Below are 13,802 nucleotides of genomic sequence, written 5' to 3' on the forward strand. Positions count from 1 at the left end.
CGCCACGTGTCCTTGGGACACCTGGTGCTTTTTCATTGGTTAGTTGCACATGGGTTTTGCTGAGTTGTCCACCTTTCATTGGCAGCTGTCAACGTCAGCATATTCTTATTCCTTAAAAAGATACCTTCTGGAAGGTTGTCTGACGTGCACAATCAAGGTTGTCCTTACCCTAATTTGGATAAGGACGAGGTTGATTATGTGCATGTGTGATATGCGCCTATCCTGAGGATGCGCGAGGTCTTCTCTTTATTCTCACGCGCAGATGTTTCATGCGCAGATGTGATATGCACAAGCATGTGATATGCGCCACGCGCGGATGCGCCACGCGCAGATGTGATACGCGTGAGCATGTGATACGCGTGAGCATATGTGATGCGTGAGCATATGTGATGCGTGAGCATATGTGATGCCTGAGCATGTGATGCATGAGCATGTGATGCATGAGCATATGTGATATGCGTGAGCATATGTGATATGTGCCATGCGCATAGGTTTTGGCTTTGTGCCTTCATAATGTCTTGATTTCAAGCCTCTTGTCTATATCTTGTGGGTTGACCCGCCTCGCTCGGTGTTGAGGCGGGTACATACCTCTTCAGTACCGGTACGTATAACGAACGAATTCGTGTCGCTTTGATAATAAGTTATACAAGTTATACGTGTGTTGTCAATATTGTTTTGGGTGTTTACGGATTTGGTTTTTTGTTCGAGAGTCGGTGCCGTAACAAATCGAGTTGATACCGACTGAATTCACGTTTCTGCAACGCCGCAACACGACGGGCTCTACCTAGTTATAAAGTTAATGTGAAATACTTGATTGAGGAAAAATTATGAAGTTGCTAGACTTGAGTTATGCTCAAAAGTGAGAGACTGTAATTTGATCAAAGTGTCATTGGATTGACCAAATTTTGTTAACGAGAAGAGCCAACGAATGTTATCCCATGTGTTTTCTATTTTAGTTTTATTTAAAGGGTATAATTGTAAAATTATAACTTTCTTTTTTTTTTCTTTTCCTCTCAACTCGGTAACACATAAAATATTTAAATTCTTTGGGTTTTTTTCCATCCCATTAAACTCAGGAACACAAAATAAAACCTTTCATCTCATTTATTTTCTCTCCTGCTTTCTTTTCCTTCCCCTCCCCTTGTTAAATTAGACTCGGGAACACAATGTTAGTCAGCCACGCTTTGCTTTTCCTTCACTTTACAGAGAAGAGTGACATCAACGGCGGCTCCTTCCTTGGCCGGTGATGTCATGGAACGGCGGCGTGGCTTCGAGGATGACGTTAACAGAAACTCTGGGACCTAATGTCGGCGGCGTAAATTAGGTTTTCCCTTTCGGCTTACAATCTCCTGCTTCCGATCTATCTGGTACTGGAAATTGCTTGGCCTATTGCAGTGTCTCGGTCGTCATTTCCTTTTCATGTGCTATGACGATAACTGTTAGTTGAAATTTGGCTGTGCATTCATAGTGTTTTTTTGAAAGTAAGATGAATTTTTAGGATACCTTTCATAATAATTGTCACACCCCGACTAGCACAATGCGGAAGCGTAAAACGGGAATGTAACAAACACCTCTGATATCAACACATTGTTTATAAAGAAACATTACAAACTAATTTACAATATATTACATTTCTTTGTTCTATCATTGTTTTACAGTCTAGGCGATACAGACAAAACTAATTCGTTAACTATACATTCTTACTACTATCGCCCTTGCTTCTATTCACATAGCATCAACCATACATTTCAGGCAAGTGACAGATCACCCAATCATTACGATTTAAGTACACCTCAAAAGCAGTTTAAAACGGGTCTACTAGAGTTGGTGAGTTTCACGAGTTTCAAGAAATCAATAACGAGTATTCACAAGTCAATACTTGTAATCATAAAATAAGTATGTAAGTATGTAAATGATGTATGTGATGTAATTATACTAAGCTACAGTGAAGCCTGGACTGTTCGTGCTGCGTGCCTCCATTTCCCACGCTCAATCAACCACTGTGGCCACTTTCCGCCCACAACATGCCCCGGTAGCTATGTCTAACACTACATAGCTAGTTCGTAAAAATAAAATATGGACATGTGCAAACGGGATAATATCTCAGCAACCGTGCTGGACCCGCCTGGGTTTGTCAAACCAATAGTACTATTCACAAGCCACCGGCTCGAAGTTAATCACTGTGATCGTGGGGACTTTCGTGTGTTAGCACTTAGATAATTCACATCATTACATGTTACAGATAAGTATATGTAATCAAACATGTTTTTCACCCCAAAATTTCGCAAAACAGTTTAAAAGTGGGGTCATAAAACTCACGGTTTAGTAGATAACCAGTACTGTATCAGCTCGTGGTTTGTTCGGTCCGCTATCAGTAGTTCCTATAATCAATATATAATAATATTAATATTTTAATATTATTATAATCTCAGTACTAATCTGGGCTGTATAACTAATCTGGGTGTAGCTGGAACGCCCAGAAAGTGGCAATAGGCTTAGGTTGTGATGTTGTTCAATGTCTAATACTTAGAACTGAACTTGGCTCAGATTTCCGTTTTCCTAGCTGGGCCAAGTTGTTCGTTTACGCGTTCAGAAAACAGTTATGGGAAAATAAGCTTGAGTAAATGTATTGGTTAATAAAATGATTAAGTTATAAAGAATGATCACCTATTAGGGTCCCGGATTAGCCACGGGGCCCATTTCCGTTTATTCAGTTTGATTTAAGAAGAAACACGCACAATCCATCCGGATTGTCCAGGTTTTTCATAGAAAAAATCATTTTCACTTAATTAGTCCAAAAATATGATTTTTGATCACTCTTGGTGTTTTGATATTCCCGCAGGTTCGTTAGTCGCAATCTTGCCGGTTTTTATAAAAATTGAATTTGTTTAATATTCAAATTAGCATAATTAATTAACCGTTAATCATTAAATTATGAAAATTTAACCACTTATCAATTAAAATATTAATATTTTTATAAAAATATTTCTGGAATTTATTTACTGATTTATTAATTTATAAAAATTCATCTTATCAGCTATATTTCGCCTGAAAATCGTTCGTTTACCCCAAACAATTTCCAAAAATTTCACAAAAATTCCTAAATGCTCAAATCATGTCCCAAATCAACCTGTATCAATTCCAAAATGTAAAAAGTTCGTGCGATATTCTTTTCGGCCCAAATTCGGCTATAAAAATTCACACGAACGCATATAAACAAAACACCTTTAAACTTCTCCAAATGATCCCAAAATTCATATGTGATCAAAATACATAAAATCTGAGTCCCCAGAAAAGTTTCATAATATTTGAAGTATTTTAGATATTTTTCCCAAATAAACGTCCCAATTCGGTAATAAATTCGCCAAATATTCTCGGATGGTCGAAAAATTACCAAATTTGAACAGAGACTCATTGACATGGTCCCTGATGTCCCTAAAAAATTTCAAGTCCTAAAAATATGCACATCACAACCTTAACATAAATAGCCCGTAAGTGAGTGTTTCGGCATTACCTTAGCGGGTTTGGCTCGTTTCCGACCTTTTAATCAAGTTTTCAGGTTCTTGTGCTTCTAATAAAGCTAGGTACAAGTCCTATATCACAAACCAAGCAATATTTCATCAACATAACAGCCCTTAACTTAGGGTTTCGGCTAGTGCACAAAAACAAACTTTTGAACTGTAAAAACGTCGTTTCAACCCTTTAATTCGTGTTTATGGCCAAAAAAACTATCAAAACAGGTTCCTTATCATGTGTATGATCAAAACATGTTTATGGATCATTTTTAGGATTTTTACACGGTTAGGAATGATTTTTAGTAACCAAGACATGTTTTTATGGTATTAAACAAGTTTAAACAAGTTCAAAAGCTACTTATTTAAGCTCTTTACCTTAGGGTTTGGAGGTTTTCTGGCTGGAGCAGAAGTTGTGTCCAGAGTTTTCAAGAAATGATGTTGAAAATGGCTTGAATCTAGTTTAAATGTGAAAGAATAACAAAGGGGGGGGGGGGGGGTGGCGGCTGCGGCCGGGATTCCTTATGGGCCCCCTTTGGGCTGTTTTGGCCCAATGATCTGGTTTCTCCAGCCCAAATACGAAAAGCCCGGTCCAAATTTAGTTCGGGTTCGGTTTTTGGCGCGAAAAACTTATCGGGTGCGTTAAACAGGGCGAAAATGAGTGTTTTTCGGCTAGTTTTGTGTAAAATTATAAAAACATACTATATGTTTGTAAAAATCAAAAATATTTTCACGGATCACTTAAAACATTTCAAATAAGTGTTTGGTAAGTCTTTTTCGGCTTAACGGATGATACAATGCTTGGTTTGTAACTATGTTTTGCGTTTAAATCTATAGCGGGTAGTTAAACGAGCATGTTTTCATTTAACTTGTTTGCTATCAAACTAAGACCATATTTCTAATATTTTAGCTTGTATAGATCGTATATCACTTATAGATGGCCCCCCGAGATATCTGGGTCATAACCCGACCCGTTCGGTTAATCGTTCGTTTGTTATGAAAAAGGCGTTTATTTGCTTAATCGGTAAATACGTACTGAGGTGTACCTTGTTTTGGCTCAAATGTCACAATAATTCTCCCTCTTAAGTATTATTTTTATGCAGATTTTTTTTCCTGGCATAATGAAGCCCAACAGAAAGAAGACATTGGAGAAATGCATGACGAGGACATGAGGTATCCAAGAGTTAAATGACTCCTCAATTAAGTTTTATTTTAATGTTACTAATAAGGACTTCCATATATTTTGCAGGTTGCTAAAATAATGAGGATTACATAACTAATCAGTTAATATATTTTAACAATGTAAATTCTTATATTACAATTAATATTCATTTTCTTGCGGGTCATATTTCTCTTCTTTTCGTCTTACTAATATGTTGTTGCACAATTTGTTTTGAATGATGCTGACGAGGAAGAAATTGAGGGTGATAGAGGGGTAAAAATCACACAAATTTGGTGATATTCAAGGAATCAAGGTGTTGTTTTATTTATGTTTTTAAATTACGGGTTTAACGTCTAGATTTCAATTGGAGAATGAACCAGAGGATGAAAACGAGGATATAGAGGATGAAGAAAAGTGAACGAGTTGATGTCGTTGAGGACATGCTCATTGGACGAAAAGAGCTCACCAAAGGGCATCCGAAGTGGTTAGTGCAGTTCTTGCTTTTTGTGTATACTTAATTGGATGGAAACTAATGAAGTAATGTATCTATCTACCTTTTTGAATATTTGGGTGCGGGTTGTATTTTGTTGTTGTTGGTTTTGGCTCAATTTAGTGTAGTTTTTAGTAAATTTGGTTATTGTCGATCTATATTGTAGGCTTGAGGTACATTAAACACATTTCTTTGTTTTGTCTATGTCCTCACTCACACACAAGCATAATTTTAAATGTTGCTTTAGGCTTATAAAATACTAAGTTAAAATATGGTTATTATCTATTTACCAAGTAAGTTGTTTAACACTTGGCGAGTACCATACCTCAATGGTACAACAATGAGCAGATTCCAGGGGGTCCATCTTTCTTTAGTCTGTATCCCCGTCATGGCGCGCAGGGTCATCAATTAGTTAAACATTAACAAAGGGTCTAAGTTGAGCATAAAAACCGGCCAACTTGCCAGATGAGAAACTTTGCGAACATGAAAGAAAACAATTATGATACGGTAAAACATCAATAGAAAAATGTGTGGCACCATGCCATGGATTTTAAAGTATGTTTATAGTTATAATTCATAATTTTTGATTTTTAATTAATGTCGATATTTGGCTGTGGTTCAATTAATTTCAATATTTATTGGCCTCTTCGTTTATCATGTTGTATTTTAATTTTTTAAACAATTTATTTATTTTTTTCTTTTTGTACAAACCTTGAAATTAATTTTTAAATTATTTTGGAGAAAATTAGAACCAAAAGAAAAAAAATAAGTTTTATTATTTTTCAATTTATTTCTTTATCTATCTTGCTTGAATTAAAGTTTTTTTAAGTATATATTATTTTAGGACCATTTTATACGATAATAATCAAGTTTCAGAAGTATTTCATTTAGGTTACTCATTATTATTATTATTTTTTCATGAAAGAAAACAATTATGATACAGTAAAACATCAATAGAAAAATGTGTGGCACCATGCCATGGATTTTAAAGTATGTTTATAGTTATAATTCATAATTTTTGATTTTTAATTAATGTCGATATTTGGCTGTGGTTCAATTAATTTCAATATTTATTGGCCTCTTCGTTTATGATGTTGTATTTTAATTTTTTAAACAATTTATTTATTTTTTTCTTTTTGTACAAACCTTGAAATTAATTTTTAAATTATTTTGGAGAAAATTAGAACCAAAAGAAAAAAAATAAGTTTTATTATTTTTCAATTTATTTCTTTATCTATCTTGCTTGAATTAAAGTTTTTTTAAGTATATATAATTTTAGGACCATTTTATACGATAATAACCAAGTTTCAGAAGTATTTCATTTAGGTTACTCATTATTATTATTATTTTTTCATGAAAGAAAACAATTATGATACAGTAAAACATCAATAGAAAAATGTGTGGCACCATGCCATGGATTTTAAAGTATGTTTATAGTTATAATTCATAATTTTTGATTTTTAATTAATGCTGATATTTGGCTGTGGTTTAAGTAATTTCAATATTTTTTGGCCTCTTCGTTTATCATGTTGTATTTTAATTTTTAAACATTTTATTTATTTTTTTCTTTTTGTACAAACCTTGAAATTAATTTTTAAATTATTTTGGAGAAAATTAGAACGAAAAGAAAAAAAGTAAGTTTTATTATTTTTCAATTTATTTCTTTATCTATCTTGCTTGAATTAAAGTTTTTTAAGTATATATTATTTTAGGACAATTTTATATGACAATAACAAGTTTCAGAAGTATTTCAATTAGGTTACTCATCATTATTGTTATTATTATTATTTTAAATAGGTCATTCAAGTTACAAAAGATTTTCTAATCATGTATATATACATATAGCTCATCGTGCTTACATGCATTTTCTCTTTTTCTGTGTATCTTTTTTTTTATTATTTTTATAAGTTATGTTGACGTGGATATCTAGCTTTCTGTTCTAATAAAGTAAAGTAACTATGGACATATATCACTTGTTGATTCATTGTTAGCCAAAATTTTCCGCTCAAATTCCTATTTTTAATGAAAACTTATTTATATCAGTGTAATCAAAACATATCAATCTATCATTTAATTAAATAACTAATTACCTCGATTATAGAGAAATAAAAATATGCGGGTATTTACGTCAGTATAATAAAAATATCTATATCTTTAATGAAATCATATTCACCTTTTTCTTATTAAATCAATTTATAAACATTTTTCAGTATAGGATATGAATGTGATAAAAATTAATGAACTATGTTTATAGGCCTAAGAAGATAAATACAAAAAGAAATTATGAATGAATAACTATTTTATTTTCACATATTCATTCAACCTTCATGAAATGAATCTATAGAGTTTTCATCAATCTTTTTCAAATCTTTAGTAGAAAATCGTGTTTTAATAATACTAATTTTATATATGATGTTCTTTTTTTTATGTCATTTATAATGAAAATCTTATTATCTTTTGTTAGAATTCGTTATTCTATTAAAAATATAATTACAACTTATAAAATCATTAGATGTATCTTTTTTATGATTATGAAAGAACTCTATGAGAATGCATCACGTATTTATATGATTATTTAATTAGAAAATAAAAGAAAAATGTTTTATTCACATGGAACTTAAAGAATCAATCTTATGGTCAAACTCTCGCTCAAAAATTTTAGTCATATATATAACATGATATTTTTTAATATATTCATTCCAAAACTATAAGAGTTTCCACGGTAAATTTGGATATAATATTCATCAAACCAAATTTATTTCAAATTATATATTACATATTAATAATTTAACAAGTTCTTACATCTTATAATCTGATCTTATTAAACTATCTAATTTGATAAAATATAGGCTTTTTTAGTTTAATAATTTAATTTCTATAATTTAATTGTATTTCTTTTGAGCTTCACGTGCGTTAAAGTGTTCTAAAGCTAGTTGCTAATATAACAACTATTATGAATTTAAAAAAAAAAGAAACAATTAAAACCCAAACCACCCTCCTGTAGCTCCATCTCTTTCTCCTGACCACCATAACAGGTTTTCCTTCCTGGATTAACCATTTAATCTAGACAGAAATACAAATTATGTCCTTTAAACATAACAAATTTATAGATCAAGTCCTTTAAAAAGTTTACTTTCAAACGGTGTCCTTTATTTGATAAGTTTTCTTGCTTTTCGTCCTTTAGACTAACTGACATCCATAATATCTGTTAAGTGACAACATGTGATGGGCATTTATGTCTTTTTACTCTATATAACTTGATGTTATTAAAAAAAAAAAAGTTGAAGCAAAAATAAACAACCTTTTAAATCCCAATACTGTCTTTTCCTCTCGTCTCCGTCACTGATATCTGTGGTCCACCGGCTGTTTGCTCTATTTGATTGCCAGAAACTGAAGGGGCAAAGATTTGAGGATCAAAATTGCAGATAAAACAAATCCCATCCTACCCCCTGACTGGAAATCAAACAGAGACAGAGAGGATGGTTTGCAATCGGTGGTTCATACCAAACATCAATTAAGCTGCTGATATGTACTTATATGCCACAAACCGGAGGTTATCGGACTTTCTGGTCTCGCTGATAGTCTTCATCAGAAAACCGTGGGTCTTCAACACCGTCACCCATCTGCCGATCTAGACCTATAGCCACCAACACTACCGTTTTTGAATCCAATAGCAACCATTATGTCGCCGTCTTTCATCTCGCTAGGGTTACCGGCCATGCCGGAGCTAATATTTTTCAGTTGATCACCGCCGATAGCCATTTCTGTATGTAATTTTACAATCGCAACTAATAGTGGTGGTGGCGGTTTAGGGTTTTTGATGAAGATGATTGTTAGGTTTAGGGCTTTTGATGAAGACGGAGTACAAGGGGTTTTTGATTAAGATGATGATTGAAGTGGTGCCAGGTGATGTAATCGGTGGTTGCAAGTGATGGTGGTCGACTGGTGGTGTGGTGATGGGAGTTGTGGTGAATATGGCAAGGATTATGTTTGTTTAAGATGTAAACGGTGGAGCCCAACCTAGTATTTTAACAACAACAATAATAATAATAATAAGAATGAAATTACCATTTTGCCCTAAGATGTCACAACTGAACAGGTTTTTTAGATGATCGTTAAGTTAAATGATAAAAATCGAAGGATTTTATCATTTAAAGGATAAAGAATGAAAGTGAACATTTTAAAGGACTTAATCTATAAATTAACTATGTTTAAAGGACAAAAATTGTATTTCTCTATTGTATTTGGTTACTATCTTATGAGCACACCACTATCGCCGCAAGACTGAAACCTAAATCTATGTAATCAAAAAATATAAACGCACAGAAGTAGATTAACATGAACTGAATAGTCTGAATGTTTATGTTATTCAGTGGCCCCATTTTCAGCAAAGGCATTGAAGAGGTAGGTCCCAGCAGGGCTCAGTTGGTCCCGCATGACTCACCTTGAACAGGGATGTCTGCGCAAAGACCATCTACTCCCGCAGGACCCACCATGCTCAGAGAAGCCTACGCGCAGTATGCAAGCTGCATACGCAGGGAAAAGCCTCCCAATGGTAAAGTAACCCGCCTGTTCCCGCAGTTGCGGATACAAGCCATCAGGGAAGGCTACCCGCACAGCATAGCTACACGCATAAGGCTTAACACTTACAAATATTCAGTGTCACCTGAAAGAATGAGCAAAGGCGGGAGGGGGAAAACTCCCGCCAAAATGGGCCAGTCCGTATGATGGAGGATCTTTTGCGTGATACCTGGCGAGGTAAAGACAAAAGATCTGACCAAGAATGCGACAGCTCACTGACAGCAGCGTGGCAGACAGCACGCCACCGCACTGTGACCAATAGCCGCCGCCTGCTCACCAACTCCTGCCAGAGCACGTGCCTAGCCTGCAGTTGGTAGAAGACGAAGAGTGCACGGCACGCCTGCTCTATGTCAGACGCTACCTGTCCACCACTCACAGGCAAGGCACGTGCATAGGTTACAGTTGGTAGCGTGTTGGGCCGGCTAAACCCCTTGGATACCCACCTTCGGCTATAAAAGACAGCAAATGGTATTATCATTTCATCATCTACTATCTCGTATAACTTACTTGATAACTGCTCTAATAGTATTCATATACTTTTATATTCAAAGAGCAATATAGACTGATTCTCACGCCGGAGGGTGGTCACAAGGAGGAACCCCCCCCCTTCTCAGTGACGAGCTTACGGTGTCTGTTTTGCAGGTTCCCTGAAGTACAACTTACTCTGCTGGACCTAACCTTCGTGGGAAACATTACTTAGCCCCCAGATTACCTATAATCTGCCCGGGGTCACTTAGTGTTTCTTCATTGGCGCCATCCGTGCATAAAAGCTAGAACTACATCTTTCTCCAGTTTTTCAAAACTTCCAAGATGACTAGAGAAACTCCGGTAACCACAACCCCAGCCACTGGGGTAAACACCGGCAACACAATGTTTACAAACACTACCCCAGCCACCCAAGCTGGGGGAAGTGAAGTACATTTTACGAACACTACCCCAGTCACTCATGTAGGGGCAAGTGGAGTAAATATTCCACTGGGATTCACTGATGCCCAGCTGGAAAAACGAACTCGAGCCCCTCGCCAAACACTTGATCAAGTGAAGGCATGGGCCGAGGCACGTCAAAGAGAATTTCAGGCTGAGTTGGAAGAACGCTTGCGTTCAGTCCAACAAGCTGAGGAATTCGGTAGTACTCGCCAGCACCTCAACATGAGTAGTGAGTGCGAGTACTCAGACGACGAGAGGGAAGACTCCGACACCGACGCGAACCCTCGCCATAGGGCGAAAGGGAAGCGTAAGGAAACGGACCCCCAGCCAAAAAGGAATTTTGGGGAAGCATTCCAACCAGTCACGGAGAAAAGCTCGCGTGACTTCTCCAAGGCCTTTAGACCTACTGCCACAAACGCAGGAAGGTCAAAATTTGCTAGGGACATTGCAGAAGCAATCGCCCCGAGGAGTGCCAAACAAATGTCCAACATTGGCACATACGATGGTCTATCCGACCCAGATGACCATCTGAACAGGTTCATTGCGGGGGCAACCGTCAGTAACTGGACGGAGCCCACGTGGTGCTACATGTTTCAGATGACTCTGGTAGGAGCAGCCAGAGCATGGTTTGACCGTTTACCGGTCCACCACATTTATGACTGGGCAGACTTCCAGAACAAGTTCAGTCAACAGTTTAGTCAACAGAGGAAGCACACTGAGGAGCAGTGGACGATCCTCAACTGTGTGAGAGAAGAGGATGAATCCTTACTGGACTTCATCACCCGCTTCAACTCCAAGAAGCTGAGTCTGGGCAACGTCAGCGAAGACCTCGTTCGCGCCGCTTTCATTCAGGGCGCTGAGTACCCAGAACTTATCCGCACTTTGACGGGTAAAGACGGCATGCCATCCACATGGGATGCCATAATGACGGCAGCCAAGCGCTTTGCCGAAACGGAGAAACAGCTGGGAAGAGATCTCCCCCAGAATACAAACCTCTACACACAGAGGACAAGGGAGAACAATGTGAGAGCCGCCCGGCTAAACAAAAAGAGGCGGCAAGGTATTTGGCAGTCAAGGATTAACTTTGACACCCCCTCAAGCTCTCGCCCTCTGGTTGGCGGAAGGGACAACACGCACCCTTCCAACCGGAAGAACCGTTGGACGCCACTCACCAAGAGCGTCACGGAGATATTTGCCACGGAAAAACTGCCATGGCCAAAAGCCCCAGCGATCCGACAGAAACCCAATGCGGATCAAAGCAAGTCTTGTGACTTCCATGGGACAAAGGGCCACAGCACTGAGGAGTGCACATCCTTGAGGGACATCGTCGAGACATTCGTCAAGGATGGGAGGTTGCAACACCTCGTGGCATCTATCAAGAAAGGGGGAAGAAACGACAACAGGTACAGGGGTAACGGACGAAAGCCCGTCGACATCAGCATCAACATGGTCCATGGTATGGTCAGAGGAAGAAAGAGACCGATGACCGAGCCATGCGCATGGAAGGAAGCAGAAGTACGCTTCCCGCGAGTGCCGGGAGGCCCAAACAAAGAAGGCCCCATTGTCATTAAAAGCCAGCTGGGGCACTACATCACCTCCCGCACACTCGTTGACAATGGCGCATCGTCGACAGTGATGTACAGGCAGTTCTTCGACAAGCTCGACGATGAAGACAAGGAACGCCTGGAGACGGTCTACGCTTCAATGGAGGGGTTTGACGGCAGCATGAACACTCCCTTGGGCATCCTATCTTTCCCCGTCACTCTCACCGATGGGAATTATTCACGCACGGAGGATGTGGATTTTGTTGTAATGAAAAAACCACATCATACGTATGACATCCTATTCGGGAGAGACGGGATGGCAAGATTCAACGCCGTGGTATCCTCAGTCCACGGCATGATGGGATGGCCAACAACTGACGGCGTAGCGATGATCACGGGCATTCCCCAGGTATGCATCGCATCTGTCTCTTCTAAACCCAAACCGAAGATGGCCAAACAAACCATCACTGAACCTGAACAGTGGGCATTCAATGGGAAATATCCTGATCAGGCCGTTACCATTGGCCCGACAATTGTTGATCCAACACGCACCTTACTCAAGCGCTTACTGCAGCGAAACGCAGACATCTTCGCGTGGACACCAGCCGACATGACTGGTGTACCCCGGAGTAAGGCAGAGCATAAGCTCAAATGCGATCCAGCCGTTACGCCGATCGTACAAAAGCGCAGAGTAATGGGGCCCGAGCAAACCAACGCGTGCAGAACCCAAGTCAAGGAACTCCTTGATGCGGGCATCGTGCGCGTTAGCAAATATCAAACGTGGGTTGCAAATCCCGTAATGGTACCGAAGAATAACAAACAATGGCGCATGTGCATAGATTTCAAAGATTTGAACAAAGCATGCCCCAAAGATTGTTATCCGTTACCAGAAATTGATCTCAAGGTGGATTCGGTGGCACCATTTCGCCTTAAATGCTTCTTGGATGCGTATAAGGGGTACCATCAAATCCACATGGCTGTAGATGACCAGGACAAAACCGCCTTTCGGACGCCCGATGGCACATTTTGTTATAAAATGATGCCATTCGGACTTAAGAACGCCGGGTCCACGTACCAACGACTAATGGACAAAGAGTTTCACGCCCAAATTGGGAGAAACTTGGAAGTCTATATGGATGATTTGGTCATCAAAAGCCCCGAGCCAGAGGCGATGTTGAAAGACATTGAGGAAACTTTTAACACGCTCAGAAAGATAAACATGAAGCTCAACCCGAGCAAGTGTTCATTTGGGGTGGAAGAAGGGAAGTTCTTGGGAGTCATTATTACTAAAGATGGCTTCAGAGCGAACCCTGAAAAAGTCGAAGCCATTGTCAAAATGGAATCACCTACCACCATAAAACAGGCTCAAACACTGAACGGACGACTAGTCGCGCTTAACCGCTTTTTGGCAAACCATGCGGATAGGTCGTTCCCATTTGTGTCAACACTAAGAAATTGTTTAAAGAAAACGCACTTCCGCTGGACACCAGAAGCGGAAGCAGCTTTCCAGGAGATTCGATCACGCCTGATCGAACTCCCAACACTCACAGCACCACAAGCGGGAGAGGAGTTAATCCTATACCTCT

The sequence above is a fragment of the Bidens hawaiensis genome, unplaced genomic scaffold (assembly GCF_021521415.1).
Source record: "Bidens hawaiensis isolate Kalapana, Puna unplaced genomic scaffold, B.hawaiensis_p1.1 tig00032785_1, whole genome shotgun sequence".
NCBI lineage: Eukaryota > Viridiplantae > Streptophyta > Magnoliopsida > Asterales > Asteraceae > Bidens > Bidens hawaiensis.